Source organism: Cebus imitator, unplaced genomic scaffold, assembly GCF_001604975.1.
Source record: "Cebus imitator isolate Cc_AM_T3 unplaced genomic scaffold, Cebus_imitator-1.0 Scaffold606, whole genome shotgun sequence".
Taxonomy (NCBI): domain Eukaryota; kingdom Metazoa; phylum Chordata; class Mammalia; order Primates; family Cebidae; genus Cebus; species Cebus imitator.
In genome coordinates, this window is record NW_016107921.1 from 443,565 (window position 1) to 469,566 (window position 26,002).

A 26,002-nucleotide genomic window follows, 5' to 3' on the forward strand; every position below is an offset into this window, starting at 1 on the left:
TAGAGTGAATCAGTAACCAACAGAATGGGAAAAAATTTTTGCAGTTTACCCATCTGACAAAGGGCTGATATCCAGAATTTACAAAGAACTAAAACAGATTTACAAGAAAAAAGCAAACAAGCCCATTCAAAAGTGGGAAAAGGATATGAACAGATACTTTGCAAAAGAAGACATACATGAGGCCAACAAACATGAAAAAATGCTCATAATCACTGGTCATCAGAGAAATGCAAATCAAAACTACATTGAGATACCATCTCACACCAGTTACAATGGTGATCATTAAAAAATCTGGAGACAACAGATGATGGAGAGGATGTGGAGAAATAGGAACACTTTTACACTGTTCTTGGGAGTGTAAATTAGTTCAACCATTGTGGAAGACAGTGTGGCGATTCCTCAAGGACCTAGAAACAGAAACTCCATTTGACCCAGCAATGCCATTACTGGGTATTTATCCAAAGGATTATAAATCATTCTACTATAAGGACATGTGCACACGAATGTTCACTGCGGCACTGTTTACAACAGCAAGGACTTGGAACCAACCCAAATGCCCATCGATGATAGACTGGACAGGGAAAATGTGGCACATATACACCATGGAATATTATGCAGCCATAAAAAATGATGAGTTTTTGTCCTTTGCAGGGACATGGATGAACCTGGAAACCATCATTCTCAGCAAACTGACACAAGACCAGAAGATCAAATACCGCATGTTCTCACTCATAGGCGGGTATTGAACAATGAGAACACATGGACACAGGGAGGGGAGCACTAGACACAGGGGTCTGTTGGGGGGAAATAGGGAGAGTCAGTGGGGGCTGGGGAGTTGGGGAGAGATAACATGGGGAGAAATGCCAGATATAGGTGATGGGGAGGAAGGCAGCAAATCACACTGCCACGTGTGTACCTATGCAACAATCTTGCACATTCTTCACGTGTACCCCAAAACCTGAAATGCAATAAAATAAAAGTAAAACAAACAAACAAACAAACAAAACAAAACAACAAAAAGGATACTGATGGCACAGGCCATACCAACAACACCAACCCCAACAACTGTAATCTTATTCTGGGGGTCTGTTCTTCCTTTAGAAAATTATGAATCAGCTGATCCTTGAGAGTTGCCATTTTGGACTTGGAACCAAAAGGAACCAGGAATGCACACTGGGCGGGCGTTGGGGGCTCGCAGCAGCGAGATCCAGACTCAGCGGCAGCTGCCCCAGCACCTGAAGTTGAAATCTTTAAGAATATAAGGAGCATCAGGCCAAGATTGCTGAATAGGAACAACTTGGGTCTGCAGCACTCAGTGAGATCAATGCAGAAGGCGGGTTATTTCTGCATTTCCAAATGAGGTGCTCGGGTCATATCCCTGGGACTGGTTAGACAGTGGGTGCAGCCCACAGAGGGTAAGCAGAAGTAGGGTGGAGCACTGCCTCACCTGCGAAGCATAAGAGGTTGGAAACTCAATCCCTTAGCCAAGGGAAGCCATGAGGGACCGTGCTGTGAGGAAAGGTGTATTCTGGTCTAGATACTAAGCTTTTCCCACAGTTTTCGCAACCCGCAGACCAAGAGATTCCCTCAGGTGCCTACGCCACCAGGGCCCTGGGTTTTAAGCACAAAACAGGGTGGCACTTTGGGCAGTCACTGAGCTAGCTGCAGGAGATTTTTTCATGCCCGAGTGATGCCCATAATGCCAGTGAGACAGAACTGTTCACTCCCCTGGAAAGGAGGCTGAAACCAGGGAGCCAAGTGGTCTAGTTCAGCAGATCCCACACCCAACAGGACCCAGCAAGCTAAGATCTACTGGCTTGAAATTCTCGCTGCCAGCACAGCAGTCTGAGCTCGACCTGGGACAGTCAAGCTTGGTGGGGGAAGGGCGTCGCCATTACTGAGGCTTGAGTAGGCAGTTTTCCCCTCCCAGTGTAAACAAAGCCACCAGCAAGATTGAACTGGATGGAGCCCACCAAAGTGCAGCAAACCCGCTGTAGTCAGACTGCCTCTCTAGACTTCTCCTCTCTGGGCAGGGCATCTCTTAAAGAAAGGAAGAATCCCCAGTCAAGGGCTTATAAATAAAACTTCCATCTCCCTGGGACAGAACACCTGGGGGAAGGAGCGGCTGTGGGCACAGTTTCAGCAGACTTAAACGTTCCTGCCTGCCAGCTCTGCAGAGAGCGGTGGATCTCCCACCACAGGACTCAAGCTCTGACAAGGGACAGACTGCCTCCTCAAGTGGATCCCCGATCCCCATGCCTCCTGACTGGGAGACACCTCCCAACAGGGGTAGACAGACACCTCATATAAGAGAGCTCTGGCTGGCATGTGGCCTTACTGTTAGAAGGAATACTGACAAACAGAAAAAACAGTATCAACATCAACAAAAAGGATGTCCACACAGAAACCCCATCCAAAGGTCACCATCATCAAAGACCAAAGGCAGATAAATCCATGAAGAAGAGGAAAAGCCAGTGCAAAAAGGCTGAAAATTCCAAAACCCAGAGTACTTCTCCAAAGGATCACAGCTCCTCTCCAGCAAGGGAACAAAAGTGTTCAGAGAATGTGACAAATTGACAGAAGTAGTCTTCAAAAGGTGGATAATAACAAACTCCTCTGACCTAAGGGAGCATGTTCTAACCCTAGCTAAGAACCTCAAAAAAGGTTAGCGGAATTGCTAACTAGAATAACAAGTTTAGAGAAAGCCATAAATGACCTGATGGAGCTGAAAAACACAGCACAAGAACTTTGTGTAGCATATAAAAGTATCAATGGCCAAATGGATCAAGTGGAAGAAATGATATCAGAGACTGAAGATTGACCTAATGAAATAAAGTGTGAAGACAAGATTAGAGAAGAATGAAAAGGAATGAACAAAGTCCCAATGAAATATGGGACTATCTAAAAAGACCAAACCTATGTTTGATTAGTGTACCTGAGAGCGATGGAGAAAATGAAACCAAGGTGGAAAACACTTCTCAGGTTATTATCCAGGAGAACTTTCCCAACATAGCAAGGCAGGCCAACATTCAAGTCCAAGAAATACAGAGAACACCACAAAGATATTCCTCAAGAAGAGTAACCCCTAAGTACATGATTGTCACATTCACCAGGGTTGAAATGAAGGAAAACATGCTAAGGGCAGCCAGAAAGAAAGATCAGGTTACTCAACAAAGGGAAGCCCATCAGACTCTCAACAGAAACCCTACAAGCCAGAAGAAAGTGGGGGCATATATTCAACATCATTAAAGAAAAGAACTTTCAACCTAGAATGTCATGTCTAGCCAAACTAAGCTTTATAAGCAAAGGAGAAACAAAATCCTTTATGAACAAGCAATTGCTGAGAGATTTTCTAACCACCAGGCCTGCCTTATGAGAACTCCTGAAGGAAGCACTAAATATAGAAAGGAAAACCAGTACCAACCACTGCAAAAAACATATCAAATTGTAAAGACCATTGACACTATGAAAAAATTGCATCAACTCACAGGCAAAATACCAGCTAACATCACAATGACAGGATCAAATTCATATACAACAATATTAACTGTAAATGTAAATGGGCTAAATGCCCCAATTAAAAGACACAGGCTGGCAAATTGGATAAAGAGTCAAGACCCATTGGTGTGCTGTATTCAGGAAACCCATCACATATGCAAAGACACACATAGGCTGTGTGTCTTTGCCTGCGATGTCTTTGCCTAAAAAATAAAGGGATGAAGGAATATTTACCAAGAAAATGGAAAGCAAAAAAAAGCAGGGGTTGCAATTTTAGTTTCTGATAAAACAGAGTTTAAAACAACTAAGATCAAAAAAGACAAAGCAGGGCATTAAATAATGGTAAAGGGATCAAGGTAACAAGAAGTGCTAACTATCCTAAATATATATGCACCCAATACAGGAGGACCCAGATTCATAAAGCAAGTTCTTAGAGACCTACAAAGGGATGTAGACTCCCACACAATAATAATGGGAGACTTTAACACCCCACTGTCAATATTAGCCAGATCAACAAGACAGAAAATTAACAAGGATATTCACTTGAACTCAGCTCTGAACCAAGCAAACATAATAGACAACTACAGAACTCTCCACCCCAAATCAACAGAATATACATTCTTCTCAGCACTACATAGCACTTATGCTAAAGTCAACCATGTAATTGAAAGGAAAACACTCCTCAGCAAATGCAAAAGAAAGGAAATCATAACAAACAGTCTCTCGGACCACAGTGCAATCAAATTAGAACTCAGGATCAAGAAACTCACTCAAAACCACACAACTGCATTGAAAGTGAACAACCTGTTCCTGAATGACTACTGGATAAAAAAACGAAATTATGGCAGAAATAAATTAGTTCTTTGAAACCAATGAGCACAAAGATACAGTGTACCAGAATCTCCAGGACACAGCTAAAGCAGTGTTTAGAGGTAAATTTATAGCACTAAATGCCCAAAGGAGAAAACAGGAAAGACTGAAAACTGATACCCTAACATCACAATGAAAAGTAGAGAAGCAGGAGCAAGCAAACTCAAAAGCTAGCCGAAGACAAGAAATAACTAAGATTAGACCAGAACTGTAGGAGACAGAGACACAAAAAACCCTTCAGAAAGAAAAAAAAAAAAAAAAAAAAAAAAAAAAAAAAAAAAAAAACTTAAAAAAAAAAAAAAAAAAAAAAAATGAATCCAGGAGTGGTTTTTTTTGAAAAGACCAACAAAATCGATAGATCATTAGCCAGACTAATAAAGAAAAGAAAGAAGAATCAAATAGATGCAATAAAAAACGATAAACGGGATATCACCACTGATCCCACAGAAATAAAAACTACCATCAAGGAATACTATAAACACCTCTATGCAAATAAACTAGAAAATCTAGAAGAAATGGCTAAATTCCTGGACACATACACCATCCCAAGACTAAACCAGGAAGAAGTTAAATCCCTGAATAGACCAATAACAAGTTCTGAAACTGAGGCAGTAATTAATAGCCTACCAATCAAAGAAAGTCCACGATCAGATAGATTCACAGTCTAATTCTACCAGAGGTACAAAGAACAGCTGGTATCATTTCTTCTGAAATTATTCCAAACAACAGAAAAAAGGGACTCCTCTCTAACTCATTTTATGTGGCCAGAATCATCCTGAAACCAAAACCTGGCAGAGACACAACAAAAAAAGAAAATTTCAGCCCAATATTCCTGATGAACATCAAGGCGAAAATCCTTAATAAAATACTGGCAAACCGAATCTGGTAGCACATCAAAAAGCTTATCCACCACGATCAAGTCGGCTTCATCCCTGGGATGCAAGGCTGGTTCAACATGCGCACAACAATAAATGTAATCCATCACATAAACAGAACCAATGACAAAAACCACATGATTATCTCAATAGACGCAGAAAAGGCCTTAGATAAAACTTAACACTCCATCATGCTAAAAATTCTCAATAAATTAGGTACTGATGCAACGTATCTCAAAATACTAAGAGCTATTTGTGACAAACCCACAGCCAATATCATACTGAATGGGCAACAGCTCGAAGCATTCCCTTTGAAAACCAGCATAATACAAGGATGCCCTATCTCACCACTCCTATTCAACATAGTGTTAGAAGTTCTGGTCACAGCAATCAAGCAAGAGAAAAAAATAAAGGATATTCAAATAGGAAGAGAGAAAGTCAAACTGTCTGTTGGCAGATGACATGATTGTATATTTAGAAAACCCCATCGTCTCAGCTCAAAACCTCCTTAAGCTGATAAGCAACTTCAGCAGAGTCTCAGGATACAAAATCAATGTACAAAAATCACAAGCATTCCAATACACCAGTAATAGGCAGAGAGTCAAATCATGAGTGAACTCACACTCACAACTGCTACAAACAGAATAAAATACCTAGGAATACAACTTACAAAGGAAGTGAAGGGCCACTTCAAGAAGAACTACAAACCGCTGCTCAAGGAAATGAGAGAGAACACAAACAAATAGAAAACCATTTCATGCTCATGGATAGGAAGAATCAATATCGTGAAAATGGCCATACAGCCCAAAGTAGTTTATAGATTCAATACTATCCCCATCAAGCTACCACTGACTTTCTTCACAGAAGTAGAAACAACTAGTTTAAATTTCATATGGAACCAAAAAAGAGGCCATATAGCCATGACAATTTTAAGCAAAAAGAACAAAGCCGGAGGCATCATGCTACCTGACTTCAAACAATACAGACATATACACCAATGGAACAGAATAGAGGCCTCTGAAATAACACCACACATCTACAACCATCTGATCTTTGACAAACCTGTCAAAAACAAGCAACGGGGAAAGGATTCCCTATTTAATAAATGGTGTTGGGAAAACTGGCTAGCCATATGCAGAAAACCGAAACGACGCCTTCCTTACGCCTTATACAAAAATTAACCTAAGACGGATTAAAGGCTTAAACGTAAGACCTAAATCCATAAAAACCAAACCCCAAGCAATACCTTTTAGGATATAGGTATGGGCAAAAACTTTATGACTAAAACACCAAAATCAGTGACAACAAAAGCCAAAATTGACAAATGGGATCTAATTAAAAAGCTTCTGCAGAGCAAAAGAAACTAACAGAGTGAACAGGCAACTTACAGAATGGGAGAAAATTTTTGCAATCTACCTATCTGACAAAGGGCTAATATACAGAATCTACAAGGAACTTAAACAAATTTACAAGAAAAAAACAACCCCATCAAAAAGTGGGCAAAGGATATAAACAGACACTTCTCAAAAGAAGATATTTATGTGGCCAATAAACATATGAAAAAAAGGTCATAATGACCACAGGTCATTAGAGAAATGCAAATCAAAACCACAATGAGCTACCATCTCACACCATTTTAAACGGTGATCATTAAAAAATCTGGGGACAACAGATGCTGGAGAGGATGTGGAGAAATAGGAACGCTTTTACACTGTTGGTGGCAGTGTAAATTGGTTCAACCATTGGGGAAGACAGTGTGGCAATTCCTCAAGGGTCTAGAACCGGAAATACCATTTGACCCAGCATTCCCATTACTGGGTATATACCCCAAAATTATAAATCATTCTACTATAAAGACACATACACATGTATGTTTATTGGAGCACTGTTCACAATAGCAAAGACTTGGAACCAACACAAATGCCCATCAATAATAGACTAGATAAAGAAAATGTGGCACATATACACTAAGGAATACTATGCAGCCATAAAAAATGATGATTTCATGTCCTTTGCAGGGACATGGATGAACCTGGAAACCATCATTCTCAGCAAACTAACACAGGAACAGAAAATCAAACACCACATGTTCTCACTCACAAATGGGAGCTGAACAATGAGAACACATGGACACAGGGAAAGGAACATCACACACCAGGGCCTGTTGGTGGGTGAGAGGCTAGGGGAGGGATAGCATTAGAAGAAATACCTAATATAGATGATGGGTTGATGGGTGCAGCAAACCACCGTATGTAACAAACCTGCACGTTCTGCACATGTATCCTGGAACTTAAAGTTTAATAATAATAATAAAAAAAAAAAAACGGAAAAAAGGAGTATAAGGAGCAGACTTTTGTTAAGCAAGTAATTCTCAGAAAGTTGCTATGGGGGGAAATACTAAAACAGAGGATGCTCTGCATAAAGACTAAGTAAAAGAAAACATAAGAAATAAAACAGAATTAACAGCTATATACATGCTGAACTTCTAAGATATTTAATTCCGTTTGCCACTTTGAGGTTAAGTCAAAATGGACTTTTCAAGCAAGCTTTTTCTTCTGCCAATCTGTGAAACCACGTGAAAATATAGATGATGTGTATAAGCAAACACATAAAATCTGGGCCAGGTGTGGTGGCTCACATCTGTAATTTTAGCATTTTGGGAGACTGAGGTGGGGAGCCTTATGCTCAGGAGTTGGGAGACCAACCTGCACAACATAATGAGATCTTGTCTCTATTCAATTAAAAAAAATTAGTCAGGAACGGCGGCAAGCCTGTAGTCCACCTACCCAGGAGATTGAGGCTACAGTGAACTGTAATTGTGCCACTGCATTCCAGCCTGGGTGACAGAGTGAGGCTCTGTCTCAAAAATAAATAAAATAAAATCTGTATTCTGACTGTAAAGGTAATATACACAAAAAAACATCAGGAGTAGAAAACATGGAACACCATAAATCAAATAAATAAACAAATTAAATAATCTATTATAAACTATACCAGCCAGAGTAAGCTATTATTACAAATTTTGCTTGCGAAACTGATATCAATTCTGGGGAATCTAGGAAGAGGAAACAGCAACTGCAAAGGTGCGGAGGCAAGAAATCATATGAGACTTTCAAGAATCCGCCGGGCATGGTGGCTCAAGCCTGTAATCCCAGCACTTTGGGGGGCCGAGGCGGGTGGATCACAAGGCCAGCAGATCGAGACCATCCTGGTCAACATGGTGAAACCCCGTCTCTACTAAAAATACAAAACATTAGCTGGGCATGGTGGCGCGTGCCTGTAATCCCAGCTACTCAGGAGGTTAAGGCAAGAGAATTGCCTGAACCCAGGAGGTGGACGTTGCAGTGAGCCGAGATCGTGCCATTGCACTCCAGCCTGGGTAACAAGAGTGAAACTCCGTCTCAAACAAACAAAAAAAACAAGAATCCGAAAAGAGAAACTGGAATAAAAACCTGAGGAGGACAAGAAAATAATAGAAGATGAGGCTTCAGTTGATCGTAAACCACATCTTCCAGTTACCATGGATAGGTTAATTTTATTCATGCTTTAGGAGCTGCTTACTTTATCAGCAAACCGTCACTGGTTCATAAAGACTGCCCCTCTGCAGAGTGAGCCTTATGGCTTTCTGTCCTCTTGGCCCAAAAGGCAAAGTGACGTGAGAAAGAGAGAGAGTGTGTGTGTGTGTGTGTGTGGCTTTCTGTCTCTTGGTCCAAAAGGCAAAGTGACGTGTGTGTGTGTGTGTGTGTGTGTGTGTGTGTGTGTGTGTGTGTATGCAGTATATTTTTAAAAAATAAATTCGAGGTCGGGCAAAGTGACATGTGTGCATGCTACGTGCGTGTGTGTGTGTGTGTGTGTGTGTGTGTGTGTGTAGAATATTTTTAAAAAATAACTTCCAGGCCGGGCACAGTGGCTCACGCCTGTAATCCTAGCATTTTGGGAGGCTGAGGCAGGTGGATCACAAGGTCAGGAGATCGAGACCATCCTGGCTAACGTGGTGAAACCCCGTCTCTACTAAAAATACAAAAATCGGCCAGGCATGGTGGCACGTGTTTATAGTCCCAGCTACTCGGGAGGCTGAGACAGGAGAATTGCTTGATCTCAGGAGGCAGAAGTTGCAGTGTGCTAAGCTCACGCCATTACACTCCAGCCTGGGCAACAGAGCAAGACTCCTCAAAAAAAAAAAAAAAGAACAATTTCCTATTTTCTCTAATTAAACAGAAAACATTGAAAATAAAATCTTGCTTAATAATATTTGTAAGTGGATAATTAATTAGTTGGTATAAATTTTTGCATGTTTTTACTAGCTGTAAAACAATTTTCTCATTTAAATTAAAACATTTTAGAAAATAAATATAGTCTCATACTTTGATTCTCTGTTTCATACTTGTTTTATAGAATGGTTTATATGAGAATAATATAAGAATATAGTCTCTTATTCTATAAAATAATGAATAGCTTATAGAATAGGAAAATCCATTTTATAAGATAGTGAATAGCTTATGTCACATGTTGAATAGCTTGTATCTCTTATTCTTATATTATTTTCATATAATCTATAAAAATCACGCTATTTTTTGTTCCATACTTGTTTTATTGAATAGATTATATAAGAATAATATAAATCCTTAATAATTTTCTCACGTGAAGAATAAATCATACATAACAACACCTTATAACAGCTAGCAGTAGGAAAAAAGTCTTAACCATATTAACATTTAAGTAAAAATCAGCATATCTTAGCCAACTGTGTATCTTTTGAATGCTAATTAAACAATGATTGTGAGTTTAACTTGAAGTGTGCAGTCTAACGCTTTCAAAGGACGGAAATTAAAGCATTTAAGGGAGCTTAATCAAGCTTTTTATTATTGCAAGCCTCAAATATATAAGAGATGTTTTATTTTTCTTACAAAACTATGACAGTCTCCTGTGTTAGTGAATATGGAAGAAAATAAAACAATAGGTCTGATTATCTCTAAGGTCCTTTCAAATTCTAAAGGAAAATCTTTACATCTACAGGCTACTAAGAGTTAATTTTCAAAACAACAAAGCAGTAACTCATACTATGCATAAAAACACATAGACACAGATTTAATAATATAATAATTATTATATTTCTTCTCAAAACATTTTTATTTGTAAAACAAAATGTTTTTAAGTTTAAAAAAAAGGCAAAAAGCTAGGATTCAATCATTTTCTCAAGATGACACTTCAAGAAATTAAGTGCTTGTTTTTTGAAAGACTGACCCTCCCCAATCCCTGAACCCCAGTTCTAAGGGCACAGAGAAGAAAAAGACAAAGGAAGCTATTATTGTGAATTTAAAGGGAACCAGTCAGGCTGGTTTAGGAAATGGACTTTAGGGATCTTTCAATACAGTTCATTCTTGTCCACCACCCAGGCTACATGGCTAAAGGAGAGACACAGGCTTATAGTTTTTGTTTTCTTCACTATGACAGTCCATGTTAAACTGTTTTCTGTCTTTAGATCCACAGTCTTAGCAAACTTGTTAGAAGAATATGCAAAAATGTAAATAAATGATTTATGAAAGAAAAAAATGCCACTAGTCAATAAATTTGTGATAATTATAATGAATATCCTAATAATCAAAGAACCAACCATTGAAAACCAGTTACCATAACTCACCAACTAAATTAGGCAACAAGATTTTCTTAATGACATGTTTCTAATGTAGATAAAAGTAAAATTGGTTCTGTTTAAATTAAGTTTAACCTTAAGCTGATTCCTTATGTATTTTAAGTTTGACCTAAAGGTTTCTCTATACATAGTGAACTGTAACCTAACTGGATGTATAAGTAGTAGCCAAGTGTCAGCCAATCATTGCATCTGAGTTTCAGCCAATCACAGGCAGCCAACTGTTCAAACCCTATTCAAATAAAGCAAACATTCAGCTGTAGGCAAGCCTCTTGTTTCTGTTCCTCACTTCCGTTTTCTGCACATCACCTTCTTTTTTCTGTCTATCCATAAGCTTCAATGGCCATGTGGCAGCCAGGTATCGCTCTTAACATATTCTGTACCTAATGCATGAATCACTCTTTGCTCAATTAAATTCTGGTAATTCAATTTGTCCAAAGCTTTTCTTCTAACTTATCATACTTATATACTGGAACATCGGAACAATGCTATAGAAAAGCAATCCGGTAAAAAAAAAAAAAAAAAAAAAGAGTCAAAAATCTATTCATGCTTTGCGACACTAATCCATTTTGTGAGTATGTAACTGTTAAAATAAAATAATAAAACAGTAAAGGAGAAAGTATATTTCCATGAATATAGTCACTTCAGAGTAATTTGTAACAGCAAAATATCAAATGCAACCTCAATGTTCCATTAGAAGGAAATAAATTAAAAAGAAATGAGAGAGAAAGGCATATTCCAAAAGCCTAAAGCTTGTATCCTATGAATCTATACACATGAACGTAATTTACAAGGGTGAATTTTTACGTGGTTATTATGACAAAAATAAAATTTATTAAGAAAAAAACAGATGAGTCTAAGTATCTATACCAATCATTTGCTTAGATTAGTTGGTCTTAGATCCAATATCTGCCTCTCCTTGGTTCTATTCTATATAGCAGGAACTACATTTTTCTGTTTCCTTTGGTCTCTGGGCTTCCAGTAGTTTTGACGATTGAATGTTATTACTCATTCAAAAGGATAGAGGGTAGGAGAAGGGGAGAAATCAGAATATTTCTTCTCTCTTCTGTTTCCCATAGTGTCTCCAGCAGCTGCCACATTTCATTTGTTACTAAAGCTTATCCAGACAGCCCTCTCTGTGGTTCCAGCTTTTGCCACATGACCTCCAGCTCCTGGGTTTCAGTAACACTGTCTCCTGCCAGCAGCTTCCTGCTGTTGCCATTCTGTCATGAGTCACCATTCCTAGTTTGGCTTCTAGAACTTTCATCAGCTATATAGGTAATAACATGTATTAAATTATCCCTGTTTGAAGTATTTAGAATTGTTCCTATTTTCTGAAAGCACCCTGAATGCTAGAGTAACTCCAATTAATGTAAAAGGGACTGCATTAGTCCATTCTCATGCCACTATAAAGAACTGCCTGAGGCTGGGTAATTTATAAAGGAAAAGAGTTTAATTGACTCACAGTTCCACATGGCTGGGAAGGCCTCAGGAAACTTACAATCCTGACGGAAGGGGAAGCAAACACGTTTTTCTTCACATGGTGGCAGGAGAGACAAGTGCAGAGCAAAGCAGGGAAAACCCCTTATAAAGCCATCAGATCTTGTGAGAACTCATTCACTATCATGAGAACAGCATGGCGGAATTGCCCCCATGATCTAATCGCCTCCCACAAGGTCCCTCCCACAACATGTGGGATTAAAGTTCGGATTACAATTCGAGATGAGATCTGGGTGGCGACACAGAGCCAGACCATATCAGGGACAAAGATCATTGATGACAAACATATTTAGTTACTTGTTGAATAGCTTCTATCACTGTGCATATGCACCTGATTTTCCTGGGAACCTGGCTTTTAAGGAGGCCAACCTCAACAATGTAGCAATCTCCTAGTTCTCTTGTTTGTGCTGTTTCAAGATCTGAAAGAAACTGGTGCACCCTCTAAATGAAGGGTTACATTTTCTAGAGCATTTTCTTCCAGTCATTGAGTGCTTGAGAGTGGTCAACACCAAACAACAAAACTCTGTGCCAAAAATATGTTTAAAGTTAAATTCTACAGGAGTTATTAGGAAAGCACACACAGCAACATTGCTACCTAGAGACAATACTAATCAAATGAGTTTTATGTTGCAAGCAGTTTTTCAAATTTTGGTGTTAATTCATGAGTCAATTTAGTGAGTCATGACCACTATTAATTAAATTAACTAAACTAAATTAATGGAATTAAGCTTATTAAATTTAAAAATAAATGACAACAAAATGTAAGAAAAATACCAAGGTGTAATGCTTTTAAGAGGGTAACATTCATAATATAAATTCTTGTTTCAGTTATACAGTACATGTGTATGTGTGATTGTGGGTGCATCTGAACCGAGTTGTAATAAAAAAATCGATTTCTATATGTAGGTCAAGGTGAAAAAAACTATTGAAAGCTATCATACCAGTACTTTGCCTAAACTTAAAGATATGAAGTAAATATAAAACACCTCATAGTTTCTCTAAGTGAGATAAGTTAAAGAGAAATGTCTTCATTTGTTGCACAGTGCTAATTTGTTGAACATAAAAAAAAGAGAATATGATCAGCAGAACCTGGTAGATTACCCACAATCACTGATGCTAATTGTTAGGAACTGAATGTGTCCCTCCAAAATTATGTTGAAGGCCTAACCTCCAACATTACTATATTTGAAGATATGACCTTTAGGGAAGTAATTAGGGTCACATGAGGTCATAAGGTGGGGCTTAATTTGACAGGAAAGAAAGAGACATAAGGAATGTGTGTATACAGAGGAAAGGCTGAGTGAGGACACAGCAATATGGTGGTCATCTCCAAGCCAAGAGAAGACTTACCAGAAATCATCCCTGCTGGTACCCTGATCTTGGACTTCTGGCTTCCAGAAATGTGAAAAACTTAATTTCTATCGTTAAAAGCACCCAGTCTGTGATCTTTTGTTATGGCAGCCTGAGCAGAGTAATTGTCCCACATATTTATCTAAATCTGTTGCGGCCACTCATAAAATAACAAATTCTTACAGAGTTTAAAATGAGTATGGGCAACTGGAGAGATGTAGTATAAATTAGCATTTATGTAATACTACGCTTAGTATATCTGAGTTGGATATATAACAGTAACATAAAATACTTTAAAGCTATCGAAAGTCATTTAATTTCTGATAAATATTTTCTCTATAAAACTTATTCACTTTTTTGCTAATATAAAGCATATATAACTAAATATATTATTAGGTGATCAGTTGATATTATATGTGTAATTTAGAGGTACACTGTTAAACTTTTGATGTGACTTTCTGTCCTGTTTTTTTTTATTATAGCCATCCTTCTTTAATTTTTATCACTGCTAGAGAAAAAAACTAACTGCTGAAATGTTAGGAAAAATATGTATAAGGATTTTTACAAATAAATTCAAACAATGGTTCTGAAACTAAATGTTTTTTTTTTTTTTTTTTTTGTGACCAATATTAATTCTAAGATGACTTTAGAAGTGACCCTTGAAATTGATAGGTTACCACCCCCTCTGGGGAAAAATCAAATTATTACTAAACATGTATTTTTTGATTCAGTGTAAAAGCAATATAAAAACCTTGGAATGGTTTGACGAGAAAAATGTGCTCAGAAAACTGAAAAGAGTACAAATTTGATTCAAACTTTTAATGTAGCATGTAACTCTATATACCTCAGACAATAGTTTAGATTTCTAAAAATACCAGAATAACTATGTTATGTTTATAATAACTCCTTTGGTACTAAAATAAGATACATAATATACTAAACCATTGGAAAATAGCATGTAAGTTATTGCTTGTGGACACATAAGGGCAGCATAGTATAAATGGTGGTTAAGACAGTCTGGCTCTAGAAGCCATGATTTTAAATCAACTCTGCATTTTACTAGTTGTGGGACCTTGTGCAAATAACCCAATTTCTCTATATTTAGCCTGTACAATGGGATGACAGCAGTTCATACATCATCGGGTTGTTAATGTGTGCTCTATGAGTTAATAATAAGATAGTGTTTTCCACACAGTAAGCACTTTATAGATGTTAAAGACAATCATATATAAAGGCTGAGAAGAAAAATGCTTAACTCATATATTCTTAAGTATAGTTACGTTCTTTGCCGTTTTACTTATTTCTATTTTGCTTCATCCTTACAGAGATATCTTTCGTGGTGGAAAGATTAAATAATAAAGGGGTTCATAACAGACAAATTTCTAGGAGGATAGTAATATCCTCTGCACTCTTAAATTCTGATCTGCTTATGTGAAATTCCCAAGTTGATGAGCCATCTACAATAAAAATAGAAACTGTGACAGCTTTCATATGGTACAAAAACATTTTGATGATGGTTCCTAATGTTTGTCTTGTTTATTAGGTTAAATGAGGGAGATACTATGTTAGGTATTCAATAGGTACAGTTATTGTTAAAGTACTTATCTCTAAAATATATTTTTTAAGTGAGATAGATTGTGCTTTTCTGGGGTGAATTAAGTCTCTTCAAATTGAAAGCAGCTGGACTAATTGTCCTTTCAAAATCTAAATTTGTTTTATTTAGAAACATATAGGAAAGAGTGAAATGAACACCATTCCCCAAAAGATATTATACTCAAGAATAAAACAATTCAGGGAAATTCAAACTACCTTATCTGAAAGAAGAGCATGAATCAATTTAAAACTGAGAATCAATATTTAAAAGCATCTTATGTGGGTCTGTAAGTAAAAGAAGCAAAAAGTTCATCAATAGAAACCAGTCACTGTAAATAGCAACGTGGAGCTCTGAAATGTCAATTTCACACTGCACTAAGCACATCCTACCAAACATGACCAATCTGCCATTTGGAAAAATATCAACACCTGCTACTACATTCCTTTAAGTAGTAGTAGGGCAGACACATGAAACAGGTCAGGTACAAAACTGCATCCACTTAGACTTATCTACACGGGAATCATTTTCCATTTATTTTAAGTGTTTATCACTTTTAAATCAGATGTGTTAAGTAATCCAGAACAAATAACTAACTCCATATAAACTGTAGTTTGGTTTGGTATAATTAAGTGGCAAGAATATTCTTAAAAAGTTTTAGGGAGAACCTAAAGCTTTTTAAGAATATATTCATTTAGGATTTCAGGCTGATGGCCCAAATACAGAACCTATTGTTATAATCTGCCACTCATATGCCTCCCGCAGTTAGGTGCCCACCAAAGGGCTGACAGCCCCAATTGGAATCATTTATTAGGTAACAAAAATTATGCAAGGGAGGAATGACTATTTTCCATATGAGAAGTTCCTTTGGGAAAACACTTGAAATCTGGCCTGAGGGACGGAGGACTCACACACTTCCAATCTGACAACAAAGCAAATGAATGTGTCACTGTCTCACTCAAAACCTCTAGGGAATTTTCTCCCTTTGGAAGAGTTGGGGTGGGAAGACCAACCAATATCCAGTCTCTCTCTGAGAAGAGTAAATAAGGGCTGTCAATAATGAGCAAGTAAAGAGCAGTTCTAGAAAGAGAATTTTCAAATTCAAGCAGATTTTATTGAGGATGACAAGCTACACAGACACAAAAATGTGGCTTTGATTTAAGGCACAGAAAGAGGTTAATGAGCCTTTGACAACTACAGATGATTTTCTCTGTGTTTTTCTTTCTATAGTATATCCCTACATTACTACACCCCAGAAGTATTAGCAACACAAGCCAGTCAGTCAACTTCATAGAAATTCCAGGTTTTTATTATATTATGAAAAAAAATGGTGGTCAAAGGAGGAGTCAGTACAAAATGCTACAGTCCTTAGGTGAAAGCCAACAGGCAAAGTAAACTAAGGGTTTGCAGAATCAAGGAGCCAAACTCTGCTTTATATTTGATAAATACAGTGAATTTACTAAACTGAGTCAGAGCCTTCTCAAGAATTACCAAGTAAGATAATTCTACTGTCTTAATAGACAAGCCATTGGTCTCTGATACTCACACTCTAGAAATTAAGAGATTGTAACTGTATTGATGCCTCTGTTTTCTCCAAAAACCGATTTTAGAAAATTACATTTAAAAGTATATTGAGTCCAGGTGGTGGTTCAAGCCATAATCCCGGTATTTTGGGAGGCCAAGGTGGCTGAATCACTTGAGGTCAGGAGTTCGAGGCCAGTCGGGGCAATATGGTGAAACTTTTATCTTTATTACAAATACAAAAATTAGCCAGACATTTTAGCAGGCACCTATAATCCCAGTTACTTGAGAGGCTGAGGCAGCAGAATTGCTTGAACCCAGGAGGCTGGGGTTGCAGTGAGCCAAGACTGTATCACTGCATTCCAGCCTGGGTGACAGAGCAAGACTCCATCTCAAAAAAANAAAAAAACTTAAAAGTATAATGAGATAAACAAAATTATTAGAGGTTATTTGTTCAGGAATTCTGAGATCATGGGAAATGGTTTTGATATCAAAAGAAAACAATAGGCCATAACACCTCCCACTTAGAAAACACTGTAAAATTTGGCTTTCATTATTAAAAAAGAAAATTATAACATTAAAGCTTCTAAGTGAGCTGTTCCCAACTATACCAATCCATCCATAGCTGGCATTACTTCATTAACTATTTTTCTGACATTCACTTGAAATCCCCTTTCCACATTCATTCTCTCTAGTCCACTTTCATTTATGCTGTTCCCTCACTAAGATACTTTACATTCTTTCTTTCTAATCTAAGGCTTACTTTAATTCAAGGCCAAATTCAAGACCTGCCTGACCTGCTTGGACCCTTTCCCAACTAAGGATCAATCCCCCTCCTTTCTAGCCTTTCACAGAATCTACTGCCTCATTCTTTCCAACTTAGCAATCCCTTAAAAAACAGATAAATTATGTTTTTAAAATGCAATACAGTTGGTAAAGTCTAGCTGCTAAGATCAAAGACTCATAGAAAAGAGAGGATTATGACAAAAAAATATGATTTTAAGCATGTTTTCTTAAAAAGAAAAGTTCTAAAAGGCATCTATTCCAAAACAATATGGATTTATTGAAGTTACCTGCTCCCAAAGGCTTCCAAATAGAAAACTCTGCAGCTGAAGCACATTCTCCCACAGTTTAATATTAGAGGGCTTTATGTCTTGTCCTTGAGGCAGCTCTTACTGACTTCTAATTCACTGTATTTTATACCTGAATTCTCGATCTCTCTTTTTTTTTTTTTTTTTTTTTTTTTTTCCCCTCAAATCTTAGCCAAAGTTCATTTCATTAACTTACCAAATTACTAGGCTGCATAAGGCACAGTGTTTTACTGGTCTTCTAAACACTGCAAAGGTAAACTAAACACAGTTTTCCTGTCTTACACTGCTTTTCAGATTCAGTGAGCCAGCCTACTGAAGAGGACTAGAAAATAAATACCAATGTTGTGTTGCTTTAGGGCACAATTATATAAGACTGAATTATCTTGAAACATTGACCTTGAGGAATTAATGTGCTGTATTATATTGTACTAGCTATTCCATTAAAAACTGAGTGTCATTGTATTATAATAACGAAAAAGCCATTTTTTAAAGTCCATATGGATATTTACAGATATTCTAATTATCAGTGGATATTTTTAAAAATCAGATCTTAGAGACTAATTAAAAGTTTTAAATTATTTTCTTCCTTTGATGACTCATGCTTGTCACATTCAATATTATAGCTTATAACTCCAATTGCCTCTCATACTATTTTCCCCTACAATTCATTCATTATTTCATCTCAGTATTCATTAAATCTCTGCCTTCTTTGTGCTGGTACCTCAGCTAGGCACTAAAGTTAAAAACATGAACAGTTGGTGCCTTCAAGTAGCTCAGTCTGTATGGGGAGGATCCAGTTGGTAACGGCATCTCCTTTATTGAAACTAAACATAACTACTGACATTTAACCATCCAGGAGTAAGAGACAACTGGACCAACAGCCTCCGCTCAGTCCCTTGAGCTTTCTCTCTCAAGTTGGGTTCACTTGAACTACCATCACCACCTTCATGCTGCCTCCTAGATGTAGTTTCTTCTTTTAATAATAATAAATATTTCTGGGAATTCTGTTAGCACAATGTAGACAGCTTCACATTTTAAAGAGAGTTTTCTAAATAGTTAAGGTTGAATAAATAGGAAATTAATAAAGATATAACAAATAACATGTAGCCTAAACAAATTCTCAGATTTCTGACTGTACCATTGCTAGCTGACTTACAGAGCTTAGGATCTATGTTGTTTAACCTGAGACTGTAAATTCTTAAGAGCTAAAGGAAACTACCTACTTCTGCTATAGTTGTCTGTATACAAAGTGGAACTAAAACACAAAACCTGTCGAATGTCTCAGCTTTAAGAAAAACATGTTGCTAACTGAAATTTAAAAAGCAAATTATATTCTGCAGAAATATCTTCAGCAAACAAAGATTAATATATTTATTTTGTTAAAGAATTCATTCAAATTGACAAGAATAATTCAGATATTAAACAAAATACCTGCACATATCCAACCTTGTGATGATAAAATAATACAAAATAAAACGAGTTACCCCTAACAGCCTGTAAAACTTACAAAAAATTGAATGAATTAATGTCATTGAAGGTGGAATGAAGCAGAGGTTCTTTAACATTGCTGATGGTAAAATAAACTAGTTAAACCCTATGGGAAATTAGTTTAGCAATATGTATTATTAGGAGCAAAAATTTCCTATCTTTTAACCCTATTATCTCCCTTCCAGAGTGTAGGAGGCCACTCTTGCACTATATAAAGAAATACCTGAGAATGGGTAATTTATAAGAAAAGAGACTTAATTGGCTTGCAGTTCTACAGGCAGGACAGGAAGCATAGCAGCATCTGCCTCTAGGGAGGCCTCAGGAAGCTTCCATTGATGGCAGAAGGCGAAGGGGAAACAGGCACATTACCTGGTGAGAATGGGAATAAGAGTGAGTGAGTGACAGGAGAGGTGCTACACACTTTTAAACCACCATATCTCGTGAGAACTCACTATTGTGAAGATAGCACCAAGCCATGAGAGATCTGCCCCAATGACCCAAACACCTCCCACCAGGCCCCACTTCCAGCACTGGGGGTTACAATTTAACATGAGATTTGGGTGAGGACAAATATTTAAAAAACTGTATAACGGGGAATAACTGAAAGTATAGAAAAAGTTATGTGTACAATATTTTCATGGTAGTGTTTCTGCAGTAATGATAAGTTGAGGGCAACTTTATATTCAACTGCAGATAATCCAGCAAAATATATTAAATCTGCTTGGTGAAATATTATGGAATCATTAAAAATCAGAGGTTATATTGGAGTACTTATGTTTCAAATTTTTAAAATTAATTGTTTTAAAAGCAAACACTATAACCATGAGAAGTAGCTGAATTTTTTGATAGTTTGAATTAAATGGTAAGTTCTAATTCACTGTATAATAAAAAGTATAGTAGGGACATATCTAAAGACCTAGTAAACGCATTTGTAAAGCTAGAATATATTTTAGTTTATTGCTTTTTAAAAAGGAGGAAATGGTGCATTTATATTGAAACAGTCTTTTTTTGACTGGAACCTTTATATTCTATAGGCATTCAAACCTAACAATGGCATCTTTTTAACAGAATCAAGGAAATGCTTCTCCTTGTGAAATAGGTTGGGTACAATACAGCATTTACAATTAAATTTAATAATCACAACTGTAGCAGAAAAACTCAGCTGATATTGATGATTTCTACTTTTTGATATACAGATATAAAGACCTTAGCAAGAATCTATATAACACAAGCTACATGAGAAAGGATGAAGAGACCCCAGAATGCAAGAACAGTTGTGTGAAAAAGACACAAAATTTGCTGTTCATAAGTAAAATCTTTGATTTCAGAGTGAATGTTTTGACCAATGGTTTCCAGAATGTGAGCAGAGTTTGAAGAGATGCTTTATAGTCTCCCACAGAAACATTCAATATGTGTAAAATTACTTGATAACTGCTCAGATGGTATTAACAGATTAGTGAAAAAAATAAGGCATGAAAATGTTAAAAGGAAACATATTCCAACAATAGGTAGAATTCATTTTGAGAATGGGAAATTCTTAATACAGTAAAGAGTTTTATATGCTGCTTTTAATCAAATGAATTAATCAAATTTTAAGCCTCTTAAGCAATAACTCCAATAAAGGGTTATTTTAATTCTTCCTCCTGTCTGGCTTACTCCACAACTCTAAGATTTAAGATAATCACCTTAAATAGCAATTTTCTGTAACAGGTATGGTCACTGAAAGTAATTTTCAGATAATTAGAGTACAGAGTGAAATAAGTTATGTGGGACCAACTACTCTTCGAAAACATTTCCATCTAATGTGGCCAAACTCCCGCCACTTAGGCTAATAAATTTCAAATTTTATTAATTTTGTAGGTAATAGCAATGCCATCAGTGTAACTTCACACACAAGTGATTTGCACAGATGCTGTAAGTGGTGACTATGACAAAATTTTGAACTATAATGCATGAAGAGCTAGAGTTCTCAACTCCACTGATTGTGTGTCTTAATTGTAAATTATACAATGTATGTTACTTACTCTTACAAGGTTACTCAAATTTTCTGATTTTACATGATCTCTAATGTCTCCCCTGGCTCTGACGTTCCACAATTACTCTGCCAGATATCTGCAGAGTATTTGCCTCTCTAATTTAACCTGCTCTCTGCTTTGAAGGTTGATCTGTGTGGGCTACCCAATTGGCTTCCTTGCCCTCTGGTCTCTGGATGGTTTTGGTCAGTGAAAAGCTGTGAATTAATAAGAAATGTATATGTACATATATGTCTGTGTATATATGTATATGCGTGTGTGTGTATATAAGTCTCTGCTACCAGTACCTGACACAAATTTCCTAAGCAATAACTCCTTGAGATTTTCAAGGTGATAGGAATGTATTGTGTTCTGAGGCAACTCTTGGTGGACTTCTGAACAAGGGGTAGTCACCAGAAAGGCCAAGACATGACTATAATCTGGGAACTTCAGACCTAGCTCCCATTCTCTGGAGAGGGGAGAGGGGCTAGAAATTGAATTAATAATCAATCATGTTTATGTTAGTGAACTCTCCATAAAAATCCCTGAAGTAGGGGGCTCTGAGAACTTCTGCATTGGTGAACACAACCATGTTCCAGAAGGATGGCACACTCCCACTCCACAGGGACAGAAACTCCTGTGCTCAGAATCTTTTCAGACCTTGCCCAATGTATTTCTCTATCTGCTGTTCATCTGTATCCTTTATTACATCTTTTATTAATAAACCAGTAAATGTAATTAAAGTGTTTTCCTGAATTCTCTTAGCTATTCTTGAAAATTAGTTGAGCCTTAAAAGGGTGTCATGGGAATCATGGCCAGTCTGTCAGAATTACATGTCACAACCTAGGCCTTGTGATTGGCATCTGAAGTGGGGGGCAGTGTTGTAGAACTGAGCCCTTAACCTGTGAGATTTCACACTATATTCAGATAGATGATGTCAGGATTGAATCGGAGGATTCCCAGCTGATGTCGGTAGAGAATTTTTTGGTGTGTGTGGAAATCCCTTCATACATTCAGTGTCAGAAGTATTGTGTTGTGTTAGAGTATGAAAAACCCTTTGGTTTTTCCTCTGTCTCAGAGAAGCCACAGCCCCAGATCAGAGAGTAAAGGAGATATAGGTCAGGGAATTTATTCCTTTGGCTTTTAGGCCTGAGAGTCAACTAGAGCTGCCTCTGTCTTGCCTGAAGGTTACTGTCCCTCTCAAAACAGCTTGCTTTGTGAGGTTTGCCTTTCTTTTCCCTCTCTCCGTTTGGTCAGACCCAGAGATAGAAACAGTACTGTGGCTACTAATCCTAGGGTCCTACACTGTATCTTTTTTTTTTTTTCCCTCAGTGAAACTTTTCTTTTTTTTTAATACTTTTTTTTTATACTTTTTCTTTTTTTATATATATTTTATTGTGTTTTAGGTTTTGGGGTACATGTGAAGAACATGCAGGATTGTTGCATAGGTACACACATGGCAATGTGGTTTGCTGCCTTCCTCCCCATCATCTATATCTGGCATTTCTCCCCATGTTATCCCTCCCCAACTACCCACCCCCTGTTGTCCCTCCCCTAGTTCCCTCTCATAGAACTCAGTGTGTGATGCTCCTCTCCCTGTGTCCATGTGTTCTCATTGTTCAACACCTGCCTATGAGTGAGAACATGCGGTGTTTGATTTTCTGTTCTTGTGTCAGTTTGCTGAGAATGACGGTTTCCAGGTTCATCCATGTCCCTGTATCTTTATGGTTCTGCCATCCTCACCACAACTTTGTGATCAATCTCTTTGCATACAAGTCATCCTCAAATAACCCCAACTTGAACGTGTCATCCTTTCCTTTTGGGAATTTGATTGATGCAATCATATTTTACAGAATTTGTTCAAGGGTCTAAGTCAAAATCTAATATTTCATGAAGAGTGGCTATATAATTGGAATATTGCTTATCAAAGAGATTTAGTTAAACTTAACAGAGGCACTTGTCTTTTTAAAAAACTTTTATTTTAGGTTTCAGGGCACATATGCAGGTTTGTTATGTGTAAACTCAGGTCACAGGCGTTTGTTGCACAGACTCATCACCCAGGTACTAAGCCTGGTACCCAAGTTATTTTTTCTGCTCCTCTCCCTCCTCCCACCCTTCAGCCTCAAGGAGGCTTCAATCTCTGTTCTTTCTTTATGTTCATGAGTTCTCATCATTTAGCTCCCACTTATAAGTGAGAGCATGCGGTATTTAATTTTCTGTACCTGTATTAGTTTGCTAAGGATAATGGCCTCCACCTCCATCCAGGTTCCCACAAAAGACATGATCTCATTCTTTTTTATGGCTCCATAGTATCCCACGGTATATTATGTACCACATTTTCTTTATCCAAATCTGTCACTGATGGCCATTTAGGATGAGTCCATGTCTTTGTTACTGTGAATAGTGCTGCAATGAACATACATGTGCATGTGTCTTTAAGGTAGAATGATTTATATTCTTCTGGGAATATAAATGCCAGTAATGGTATCAAAAGCACTTATAAACAAGTTACTTAATGCCATCTTTTCAGTCAGATTATACTCTCTAATTAGCCCAAAAATGACACGATTTTACAGTAAACCATCTGTATTAGATGGAAGCACGTAGGTATAACTGGAAACAAACCTACCTTCCTTCCTTCCTTCCAACCTACTTTCCTTCCGTCCTTTCTTTTTTCTTCTTTTCCTTCCTTCCTCCTTCCTTTTCTCCCTCCCTCCCTCCTTTACTCCCTTCCTCCTTCACTCCCTTCCTCCTTTGGTATAACTGGGAGAAAGCAATTTTTTCCTCCTTCCTTCTTCCTTCCCTCCTTCCTTTTGAGACAGCGTCTCACTCTGTTGTCCAGTCTGTGTGCAGTGGTGTGATCATTGCAGCCTCAACCTTGCAAACTCAAGCAATCCTCCTGCTTAGCCTCCCTAGAATTAGGAACTACAGGTACATGCCACCACACTAGATAATTTTTTTTTTTTTTTTGAGCAATGAAGTCTCACTATGTTGCTCAGGCTGATCTTGAACTCTTGGACTTAGCCTCCTGTCTTAGCCTCCCTAGGTGCTGGGATTACAGGCATGAACTACTGCACCCAGTTAGGAAGCAATTTTCTAAGTCATTTTCTGTAATATTGTCTTTAACAACTAAGTTTTCTCTCCTTGTTTTGCTGAAAAAATATCAAAATGTGAATGTTTCCCTAGGACATGGAAGTATTTAGTCAATAAAGCTGTTAAAGGTCAGGCACGGTGGCTCACACCTCTAATCCCAGCACTTTGGGAGGCCAAGGCAGGCGGATCACGAGGTCAAGAGATCGAGACCATCTTGGCCAACATGGTGAAACCCCGCCTCTATTAAAAACACAAAAGTTAGCCGGGCATGGTGGCATGTGCCTGTAGTCCCAGCTACTTGGGAGGCTGAGGCGAAAGAATTGCTTGAACCCAGGAGGCGGAAGTTGCAGTGAGCCGAGACTGTGCCACTGTGCTGCAGCCTGGTGACAGAGCAAGACTCCGTCTCAAAAAAAAAAAAAAAAAGTTATTACAAAGGGGTGGGGCATGACCCTACTTCCAGACCCTCCAACCATTTTAATGTCTTGTTTATTAGATGTGCACACTGCCACAAAAATATTTTTGTTTTCTCATTTCAACAGATAAGTCAGAGTAAAACCTTCATATACGTAAAATAATTTGTTTTTAAGATAAGGAGTTGTCCTAGGAATTGAGACTTTGCCCTAGTTTTAGAAAAGATTTGTTGTGTAAGCAAATGTAAAATTTCTACTTTTTCCTAGGAAGCACGTTTGCATTTTTGTGTACAGAATACAGTCAACTTTCAAATGTGACTACAAATTTCGACATAAAAATAAATTTAACAATTTTCACAAATAAGCATACAAAATTCATATCTATAAACATTATACTATTGGTTACTAATATTGTTTATGCTATTTAAATAATGATAGCTGTCTATTTATGACTACATTTTTGCCCTATGGTTAAGGATAACTTTTTTCCCCTTCTTCTGATGATTCAATCTCAGACAACTCTATTGTTTAAGTGCCTGTGAGCTATTGTTATTGCACAGCTATTAGGGAAATTTCCTTGCTTCAGGTATTTCTTCAATGTGAGTTGGCCCAATTAAATAAAAATAATGAATGGGCTTGGGTGCTAAAAGGAGCTGGTTCAAAGCATGGAATAAAATAGTTCCTTGTATAGTTGAGCTGATTTTTATCATAACTGTCTGAAGCAGCACAGAGAATGCCAATTTCAACCATAATGAACAGTACTAATTAGTTCCCATTAACAGAAAAACAGAGATCCACATCATTAGTTTTCCCTTCAACTCCTTTAAGCATTTAAGATTTAAAAAATCCAAAAATTCTTGAAAGTTTAGCGCTGTCAAGAGTTTTTAAGCTTAAAAACAGTATTACTTACTGTGAGATATTTAAAAGAAGTCTGGAAAGGTAATCCAAGAGATAAATTATGCAAGAAAATGCCTTTTTGCAAATGTATAAAATGGAATTAATACAGAGCTAGTTTTGCATTAATTATAAATATCTTTTAAATATCATTCAGGG

At 37.3% G+C, this 26,002-nt stretch overlaps 1 protein-coding gene and 1 pseudogene across 7 annotated transcripts in view; both read right to left on the bottom strand.

Annotated features, from left to right (window-relative positions):
* The window catches only part of LOC108294840, an 8,644-nt pseudogene extending 6,939 nt beyond the window's left edge, over nt 1-1,705 (bottom strand). Inside the window, exon 1 of the transcript XR_001821192.2 lies at nt 1,013-1,705. The product of XR_001821192.2 is annotated as an L-lactate dehydrogenase A chain-like (transcript). The remainder of the gene's footprint in view (nt 1-1,012) is intronic.
* The window catches only part of GSTCD (glutathione S-transferase C-terminal domain containing), a 145,095-nt gene that overhangs the window by 81,298 nt on the left and 37,795 nt on the right, over nt 1-26,002 (bottom strand). The gene's annotated exons all lie outside the window — the stretch shown is intronic.